Source organism: Bos taurus, chromosome 4 (assembly GCF_002263795.3).
Source record: "Bos taurus isolate L1 Dominette 01449 registration number 42190680 breed Hereford chromosome 4, ARS-UCD2.0, whole genome shotgun sequence".
Lineage (NCBI taxonomy): Eukaryota > Metazoa > Chordata > Mammalia > Artiodactyla > Bovidae > Bos > Bos taurus.
In genome coordinates this window covers 20,269,907-20,279,713 of record NC_037331.1, presented here as the reverse complement: position 1 = coordinate 20,279,713, position 9,807 = coordinate 20,269,907, and the positions used below count along the sequence as shown (strand labels likewise).

The 9,807-nt window shown below is 38.5% G+C and overlaps 1 pseudogene; it reads right to left on the bottom strand.

Moving 5' to 3' along the window:
* Positions 1 to 5,790: 5,790 nt before the first annotated feature.
* Positions 5,791 to 7,563, bottom strand: LOC101902990 (tigger transposable element-derived protein 1-like; annotated as a pseudogene).
* Positions 7,564 to 9,807: the final 2,244 nt, after the last annotated feature.

Sequence of the window (9,807 nt, the reverse complement as noted above, 5' to 3'; positions counted from 1 at the left end):
GTGTTTTATAGTTTTCTATATATAGGTCTTTAGTTTCTTTAGATAGATATATTCCTAAGTATTTTATTCTTTCCGTTGCAATGGTGAATGGAATTGTTTCCTTAATTTCTCTTTCTGTTTTCTCATTATTAGTGTATAGGAATGCAAGGGATTTCTGTGTGTTGATTTTATATCCTGCAACTTTACTATAATCATTGATTAGTTCTAGTAATTTTCTGGTGGAGTCTTTAGGGTTTTCTATGTAGAGGATCATGTCATCTGCAAATAGTGAGAGTTTTACTTCTTCTTTTCCAATTTGGATTCCTTTTATTTCTTTTTCTGCTCTGATTGCTGTGGCCAAAACTTCCAAAACTATGTTGAATAGTAATGGTGATTTGAAATTATTGAATCAAAGGAGCAAAGAAAGAAGAATATAGAAAACTGAAGAAAGCTTAAGGGGCTTAGGGATATGATTAAGCAGCTGTTACATACATTATAGGAGTTCTAGAAGTGGGGCAGGGGGAAGATTAAAAAAAAAAGGCTGGGGGGAGAAAGGGACAGAGAATGTATATGGAGACATAAAACAGAATTTCCCAAACCTGAGAAAGCCTCTTGATGAAGTGAGAGAGGAGAGGACAAAGTTGGCTTAAAGCTCAACATTCAGAAAACTAAGATCATGGCATCCAGTCTTATCACTTCATGGCAAATTTATGGGGAAACAGTGGCAGACTTTATTTTTGGGGGCTCCAAAATCACTGCAGATGGTGACTGCAGCCATGAAATTAAAAGACACTTCTTGGCAGGAAAGTTATGACCAACCTAGACAGTACATTAAAAAGCAGACACATTACTTTGCCAACAAAGGTCCATCTAGTCAAGGCTATGGTTTTTCCAGTAGTCATATATGAATGTGAGAGTTGGCCTATAAAGAAAGCTGAGAACCGAAGTATTGATGCTTTTGAACTGTGGTGTTGGAGAAGACTCTTGAAAGTCCCAAGGAGATCCAGTCAGTCCATCCTAAATGAGATTAGTCCTGAGTGTTCATTGGAAGGACTGATGTTGAAGCTGAAACTCCAATACTTTGGCCACCTGATGCGAAGAGCTGACTCATGTGAAAAAACCCTGATGCTGGGAAAGATTGAAAGTAGGAGAAGAAGGGGACAACAGAGGATGAGATGGTTGGATGGCATCACCGACTCAATGGACATGAGTTTGGGTAAACTCTGGGAGTTGGTGATGGACAGGGAGACCTGGCGTGCTGCAGTCCATGGGGTTGCAAAGAGTTGGACATGACTGAGCGACTGAACTGAACTGAGAAAGGAAATGGGCACCCAAGTCCAGAAAGCTTAAGGAACTCTAGCTAAAATAAATCAAAAGAGGTCCACACTAAGAGACACAGTATAATTAAACCATCAAAAGAGAAAGTCCTGAAATCAATAAGAAAAGCAGCTTGTCATGTGCCAGGGAGCTCACTTAAGATTATCAGATTTCCTGGCAGAAACCTTTCAGTCTGTAAAAGAGTGGGATGACATATTCAAAGTGCTAATAGGAAAAGAAAACTACAAACTAAGAATACTGTATCCATCAAAACTGTCCTGAAAAGATGAAGGATAAATAAAGACTTTCTCAGATAAACAACAGCTGAGAGAATTTATCACCATTAGACCTACCCTACAAGAAATTTTATAGGGAGTCCTGCAAGTTGAAATGAAAGGATACTATATAGTAATGTAAAAGTATATGAAAATACAGCTTGCTGGTAAAGGCAAATGTATACTTAATACAGAATGCTGTAACAGTGTATTGGTAGATTAGAATGCTTCTAATTTTGATACAAAATTTAAAAGATAAAAAGCGCAAAAATTAACTACAAAATTATGTTAATGCATCCACGATATATAAAGATTAATTTGTGACAATAATAAAATTGGGGGTGGGGATATGTAAAAGAGTAGTTTTACATATGATTGAAGTTGTTATCAATATAAAATAGATTTTTAGAGCTACAAGATGTTTTCTATAGGCCTCATGGTAGCCACAAAGAAAATATCTATGGAGGATACATAAAAGAAAATGAGAAAGAAATCAAAACATGTCAATACAAAAAAAAAAATAGCAAAAGCTTCACATCTTTCACAGCAAGTATTGTCAGAAAACTGTGGAAAAGTGAAATGGAGAGGTACATCTACTCTTTATTCCATCATAAATAGAAATTTTATCAAATCATAAATTTTTGGAATTCCAAAAATTTTTGGAATTTTGAATCAATCAGAAATTGTTTTAAGACTTTAAGAGGAGTTTTAGGTTCACAGCAAAACTGAGAGGATGGTATAACAATTTCCCATATACCATTTGTTCCCACACGTGGGTAGCCTCCTCTTATCACCATCCCCCAAGAGGATGCCGCATTTGTTACAATTGATGAACCATCATTTCATTATCACTCACAGTGCATAGTTTATATAGGGTTCACTCTTGGTGCTGTGCAATCTAGAAATACAGATATACAAATACACAAATATATTCATGTATATAATACAAATGTTTAATAATATGTATCCATAACTATAGCATCATTAATCATCAGAGGATTTTCACCGCCCTAAGAACTTTTTACTTATTCGTCACTATCCTTCCAGCCCTAGCAACCACTATTTCTCCTGTCTCTATCTCTTTGCCTTTTTCAGAATGTCACTGTTGAAATCATACAATGTGGCCATTTCAAATTGGCTCATTTCACACATTTAAGTTTCCTCCATGTCTTTTGTGATAGATCATTTGTTTTAGTATTGAATAATATTCCCTTGTCTGGATGTCCCATACTTTATTTATCTTTCCACCTACTGTTGGTCATCTTGGTTGCTTTCAAATTTTGGCAATAATGAATAAAGCTGTCTGCATATAGCTTTATTATAAACATTTGTGTGGAAGTTTTTGTGTGGACATGCTTCCAGCTCCTTTGGGTAAATATCAAGGAGCTTGATTGCTAGATCATATGGTATGAGTGTGTTTAGTTTTGTAAGAAACTGTGGAAATCTTTTCCAAAGCAGCTGTAGCATTTTGCACTTTTGCCAGCAATGTATGAGAGTTCCTGTTGCTCCATGTTCTCTTTGGCATTGTCAGTGTTTTGAATTTTAGCCATTCTAATAGTGTGCAGTTGTATCTCATTGTTATTTTAATTTGAATTTGTAATGGCATACGATGTTGAACGTCTTTTTATATAGCTTATTTGCCATCTGTATAACTTTTCTGGTGAAATGTCTTTAAGGGTACAGGCCCACACAAATTGATTTTAAGAGATGGCTAGATAGCATCACTGACTCAGTGGACATGGATTTGAGCAAACTCCAGGAGATAGTAAAGGACAAGGAAGCCTGGAGTCCTGCAGTCTATGGGGTCGCAAAGAGTTGGACACAACTTAGCAACTGAATAACAGTAACCTTTTTATTTAAAAAAATTTAATCTAAACTTAAAGTCCTCAAAATATGTGCTTTTTACCATTAAATATAATGTTAGTCAATTGAATATACTTTCTAGCCATTCAAAATGCTTTCTAATATATATCGCTCAGTCATGTCTGACTCTTTACCACCCCATGGACTCTACAGTCTGTGGAATTCTCCAGGCCAGAGTACTGGAGTGGGTAGCCTTTCCCTTCTCCAGGGAATCTTCCCAACCCTGGGATCGAACCCAGGTCTCCGGCAGTGCAGGTGGATTCTTTACCAGCTGAGTCACTAGGGAAGCCCAAGTATACTGGAGTGGGTATCCTATCCCTTCTCCAGCAATCTTCCTGATCCTGGAATCAAGCCGGGGTCTCCTGCATTGCAGGCGGATTCTTTATCAGCTGAGCCACAAGGGAAGCCGTCTACTATATATAGAAATATATATTTAAGTAAATATTTTAATAATTATTAACTTTGAAAATTTATACTTTCAGTTATAAAAATTACCACGGTTCACAATTAATATAGTTTTCAGTGCAAAAAATCTGAATGGTGTATATAAGCCTGAGGCTTTTGAAATTGTTTGTACTTTAGCATATGAGTTGCTACTGCTGCTGCTGCTAAGTCGCTTCAGTTGTGTCCAACTCTGTGCGACCCTGTAGATGGCAGGCCCCTCTGTCCCTGGGATTGTCTGCCATTTCCTTCTCCAATGCATGCATGCATGCTAAGTCGCTTCAATCGTGTCTGACTCTGTGCGACCCTATGGACAGCAGTCCACCAGGCTCCACCATTCACAGGATTCTCTAGGAAAGAATACTGGAGTGGGTTGCCATTTCCTTAATTACATGATGATAAATTATCCCAGGAAAATAAAAGATAATTATTAGGAAAAAATCGGGTAAAGGGTAAAAATAGATTTTATACCTCTGTTGCTAAGATATAAGGAACTCACCATGTTTTATGAAAGTACATCAATAATAGGACCTCTAATATGCATTGTGCTTAGTATAGATTGTCTACAAAAGAGAGTAGCTTCTTAGTGATTGAAAATATAATCTTTAAATATGTCACAATAAAGTTTTTAATAGGCAATAATCATTTTTCTAAGTTGTTAACTTACTATATGGAATTAGTAAATTTAGTTTGCAATAAACATAACATTTGATATCCAGTCAATATTTAACTTTATTTTAATGAAAATTATAAACTTGGTGACCTAAATTAATCTTGTATTGCCTGTATTTGAAAAACATTGAGGAAATTGTATGATTAGGAGAGACAAATTTGTTTTCCTGTTAGTAGTGATACATTCATATTTTCCAGAAAGCGAAAGAACTGTAAAACTATTCAAAGGGTTTGGGTCCAGGTTCAAGAAAAAAAAATTATTTCCTAGATGTTAGAAAGTTCATATGTCCCTCATAGTGAAATCCGGAGAAGGAAATGGCAACCCATTCCAGTATTCTTGCATGGAGAATCCCACAGACAGAGGAGCCTGGTGGGCTGCTATCTATGGGGTCGCACAGGGTCGGACATGACTGAAGCGACTTAGTAGCAGCAGCAGCATAGTGAAATCTTGCATATGAGAATAAGCCAGTTACTGCAGGCTATTATTACCTATGACATGGGAGAATTGGTACTACCCATTATGTATTCCAACTCTGTAGAAAGGTTTTCCACCTTCCTGCTTCCTCTCTTGTCTGAGCACTCATATCCCTGGATCTCCTTATTTGGAATCACAGAATCAGTGTGGCATGGGTGTCATTATAGCCAAATATGGGTCCTTTATGACATGACAATGCAGTCAACCCTTGAACAACATGGGTTTGAACTGCACAAGTCCACAAATACCCAGCATCTTTCTCAATATATACATGCAGTAGCACACAATCTGAGGCTGGTTGAATCTGTGGATGCAGAAAGGCAATTGTGGAGAGCTGACTCAGTGACTTGAGCATCCACAGAGTTTGACATATGTGGGGGTTCCTGAATCCAATCCTCTGCAGACACCGAGGGACAACTGTATCACTGTTGAATATCCAGGAAAAATACATCGGTGTTCACCACTAATGTACAACCCACAATTTTCCAAATGTGTTTCATTTTTTTACTTAAAGTTTGCCCTTCTACAGGCAATATCTTAAAGCTCTACTCATGAGATATGTAAATACATATAAGCATATCTTGGAGACCTTATGGTTTTGTTCCAGATGATTGCAATAAGGCAGATGAAGCAAATCTCATGAAGTTTTAGGTTTTATAGTGCATTTAAAGGTATGTCTATATGATACTGTAGTCTCCTAAGTGTGTGATAGCATTATGTCTAATAAAAAGCAATGTACATACCTCAATTTAAAAATTGTTTATTGATTTAGAAAATGCTACCATCATCTGAGCTTTCAGTGACTTGTAATCTTTTTGCTTCTGAAGGGTCTTACCTCAGTGCTGATGGCTGCTGACTGATCATGGTGGTGGTTGCTGAAGACTGGGGTGGCTATGGTAATTTTTAAAAATAATACAGCTATTGAGTTTGCCACATCAATTGACTCTTCCTTTCATGAATGGTTTCTCTCTAACATGCAACTGTTTGATAGTATTTTATCCACAGACCTTATTTCACAGTCAGAGTCAGTCTTTCAAATCCTGCTACTGTTTTATCAACTAAGTTTATGTAATATTTTAATTATTTGCTGTCATTTTGTCAGTCTTCACAACATCTTCACCAGGAGTAGTTTCCATCTTAAGAAACCATTTTCTTTGTTCATTCATATAAAACAGCTCTCTGTGGAAGTTTTATCATGAGATTGTAGCAATTAGCTACATCTTCAGGTTCCATTTCTAATTCAAGTTCTGTTGTTAATTCCACCACATTTGCAGTTACCCCCTCCATAAGAAATCTTGAACCCCTCAAAGTCATCCATGAGGATTGGATCAACTTCTTCCAAGCTCCTGTTAATGTTGATATTTTGATCTCTTTCATGAATTTCCTTAATGACATTTAAAATGGTAAATCCTTTCAAGAAGGTTTTCAATTTATTTTGCCCAGATTCATCAGAGGAGTTAGTATCTATAGCAGCGATAGCCTTAAGAAATGTATTTATTAAAGAATAAGAATTGACAGTTGAAGTTATTCCTTGGTCTGTGAGTTACTGAATAGATGTTGTGTTAGTAGGCATGAAACAACATTAGCCTCACGGTACATCTCCATCGGAGCTCTTGGTGATTAGGTGCATTGCCAATGAGCAGTACTGTTCTGAAAGAAGTCTTTTTTTTCTGAGTATAGATCTCAACAGTGGACTTAAAGTATTCAGTAAATTATGTTCAAAGTAGATGTGCTGTCTTGCAGGCTTTATTGTTTCATTTATAGAGCACAGGCAGAGTAGATTTAGCATAATTCTTAGGGGCCCTAGGGTTTTTGGAATGGTAAATGAGTCCTGACTTCAACTGAAAGTCACCTGCTGCATTAACCCTTAACCAGAGAGTCAGCTTATTTTTTGAAACCAGAAGCCAAGCACCAACCATGACTATCTAGCTATGAAAGTCCTAGAAGGCATTGCCTTCCAAGATAAGCTGTTCTACTTATCGAATAAGCTGTCCCATCTACATTGAAAATCTGTTATTTAGTTTAACCACCTTCATGAATTATTTTAGCTAGATCTTCTGGATAACTTGTTGCAGCTTCTATATCAGTGGGGGCAGATTCACTTTGCACTTTTTTTTCATGGAGATGGCTTCTTTGCTTCAACGTCATGTACCAACCTCTGTTCAAAATTTCCTTTTGCAGCTTCTTTACCTCTCTCGGTCTCCATAAAATTAAAGAGAGTTATGGCCTTGCTCTGGATTAGGCTTTGGCTTAAGGGAACATTGTGCTTAGTTTGATCTTCTACCCAGACCACTAAAACTTTCTCCATATCAGCAATAAGGTTGTTTTGCTTTCTTATCATTTGCGTGTTCACTGGAGTAGCATTTTCAAATTCCTTCAACAACTTTACACTCACAGCTTGGCTAACTGGTGCCAGAGGCCTAGCTCTTGACCTACTTTGGTTTTTAGCATGCCTTCCTCACTAAACTTAATCATTTCTAGTTTTTGATGTAAAGTGAGAGGTGTACAACTCTTTTGTTCACTTGAACATTTTGAAGTCATTCTGGTTGTTAATTGGCCTAATTTCAATATTGTTGCATCTCAGGGAATAGGGAGGTGTGAGGAGATGAAAACGTTGGAAACATTGTGAGAATTACCAAAATGTGACACAGAGACATGAAGTTGAAAAATACTTTTGGAAGAATGGTGCCAATGGACTTGCTTAATTGTGAAAAATATAATATCTACCACTTGAAGTAAAGTGAAGCAGAATAAAACTAGGTATGCCTATACATGGGGCTTCCCTGGTGGCTTACATGGTAAAGAGTTTGCCTGCAATAAGGGAGACTCGGGTTCACTTCCTGGGTTGGGAAGATCCCCTAGAGAAGGAAATGGTAACCCATTCTGGTATTCTTGCCTGGAGAATCCCATGTACAGAGGAGCCTGGTGGGCTACCAGTCCATGGGGTCACAAAGAGTCGGACATGACTGAGCAACTAACACTTTCACTTTATGCCTATACATGTCTTCTTTCCTCTTTGAAAACATTATATTAAAGTATATTATATAACATACAGTTATAGGTAATGGTAACCCACTCCAGTACTCTTGCCTGGAAAATCCCATGGACAGAGAAGCCTGGTAGGCTACAGTCCATGGGGTCGCAAAGAGTCGGACACAACTGAGCGACTTCACTTTCACTTTTGATAGTTCCAGGTAACTGTACAGTTCAGTGACTTTTTTACAAGATGAATACACTTATGGTACAACACATGCATGCGTGCTCAGGCATGTCCAACTCTTTGCGACCCTATGGACTGTCATCCACCAGGCTCTGTCCATGGAATTCTCCAGGCAAGATTACTGGAGCAGATTGCCATTCCCTCCTCCAGAGGAACTTCCTGACACAAGGATCAAACCTGTGTCTCTTACATCTTCTGTATTGGCAGACAGATACTTTACCACTGAGCCACCTGGGAAACCCATCCTTATGGCAGTTCAGTTCAGTTGCTCAGTCGTGTCCGACTCTTTGCGACCCCATGAATCGCAGCACGCCAGGCCTCCCTGTCCATCACCAACTCCTGGAATTCACCCAGACTCACGTCCATCGAGTCAGTGATGCCATCCAGCATCTCATCCTCTGTCGTCCCCTTCTCCTCCTGCCCCCAATCCCTCCCAGCATCAGAGTCTTTTCCAATGAGTCAACTCTTCGCATGAGGTGGCCAAAGTACTGGAGTTTCAGCTTTAGCATCATTCCTTCCAAAGAAATCCCAGGGCTGATCTCCTTCAGAATGGACTGGTTGGATCTCCTTGCAGTCCAAGGGACTCTCAACAGTCTTCTCCAACACCACAGTTCCAAAGCATCAATTCTTCAGTGCTCAGCCTTCTTCACAGTCCAACTCTCACATCCATACATGACCCCTGGAAAAACCATAGCCTTGACTAGACGGACTTTTGTTGGCAAAGTAATGTCTCTGCTTTTCAATATGCTATCTAGGTTGGTCATAACTTTCCTTCCAAGGAGTACGCATCTTTTAATTTCATGGCTGCAGTCACCATCTGCCGTGATTTTGGAGCCCCCAAAAATAAAGTCTGACACTGTTTCCACTGTTTCCCCATCTATTTCCCATGAAGTGATGGGACCGGATGCCATGATCTTTGTTTTCTGAATGTTGAGCTTTCAGCCAACTTTTTCACTCTCCACTTTCACTTTCATCAAGAGGCTTTTGTGTTCCTCTTCACTTTCTGCCTAAGGGTGGTGTCATCTGCATATCTGAGGTTATTGAGATTTCTCCCGGCAATCTTGATTCCAGCTAGTGTTCCTTCCAGTCCAGCATTTCTCATGATGTACTCTGCATATAAGTTAAATAAGCAGGGTGACAATATAGAGCCTTGACATACTCCTTTTCCTATTTGGAACCAGTCTGTTGTTCCATGTCCAGATCTAACTGTTGCTTTTTGACCTGCATATAGGTTTCTCAAAAGGCAGATCAGGTGGTCTGGTATTCCCATCGCTTTCAGAATTTTCCACAGTTTATTGTGATCCACACAGTCAAAGGCTTTGGCATAGTCAATAAAGCAGAAATAGATATTTTTCTGGAACTCTCTTGCTTTTTCCATGATACATCAGCCCAAATCCAAATATAGAACACTGTCCATCAGTCAAGAGGGCTTTTTCACCTTCCTATCAGGCATTAACTCTGTCTATTAAAAAGTCACTGGTATGCTAGCTTCTACTACCATGGTTTGGCCATTTTAAGTTTATGTAAATAAAACCACACAGAGTGTACTCTTCTTTTCTCTGGCT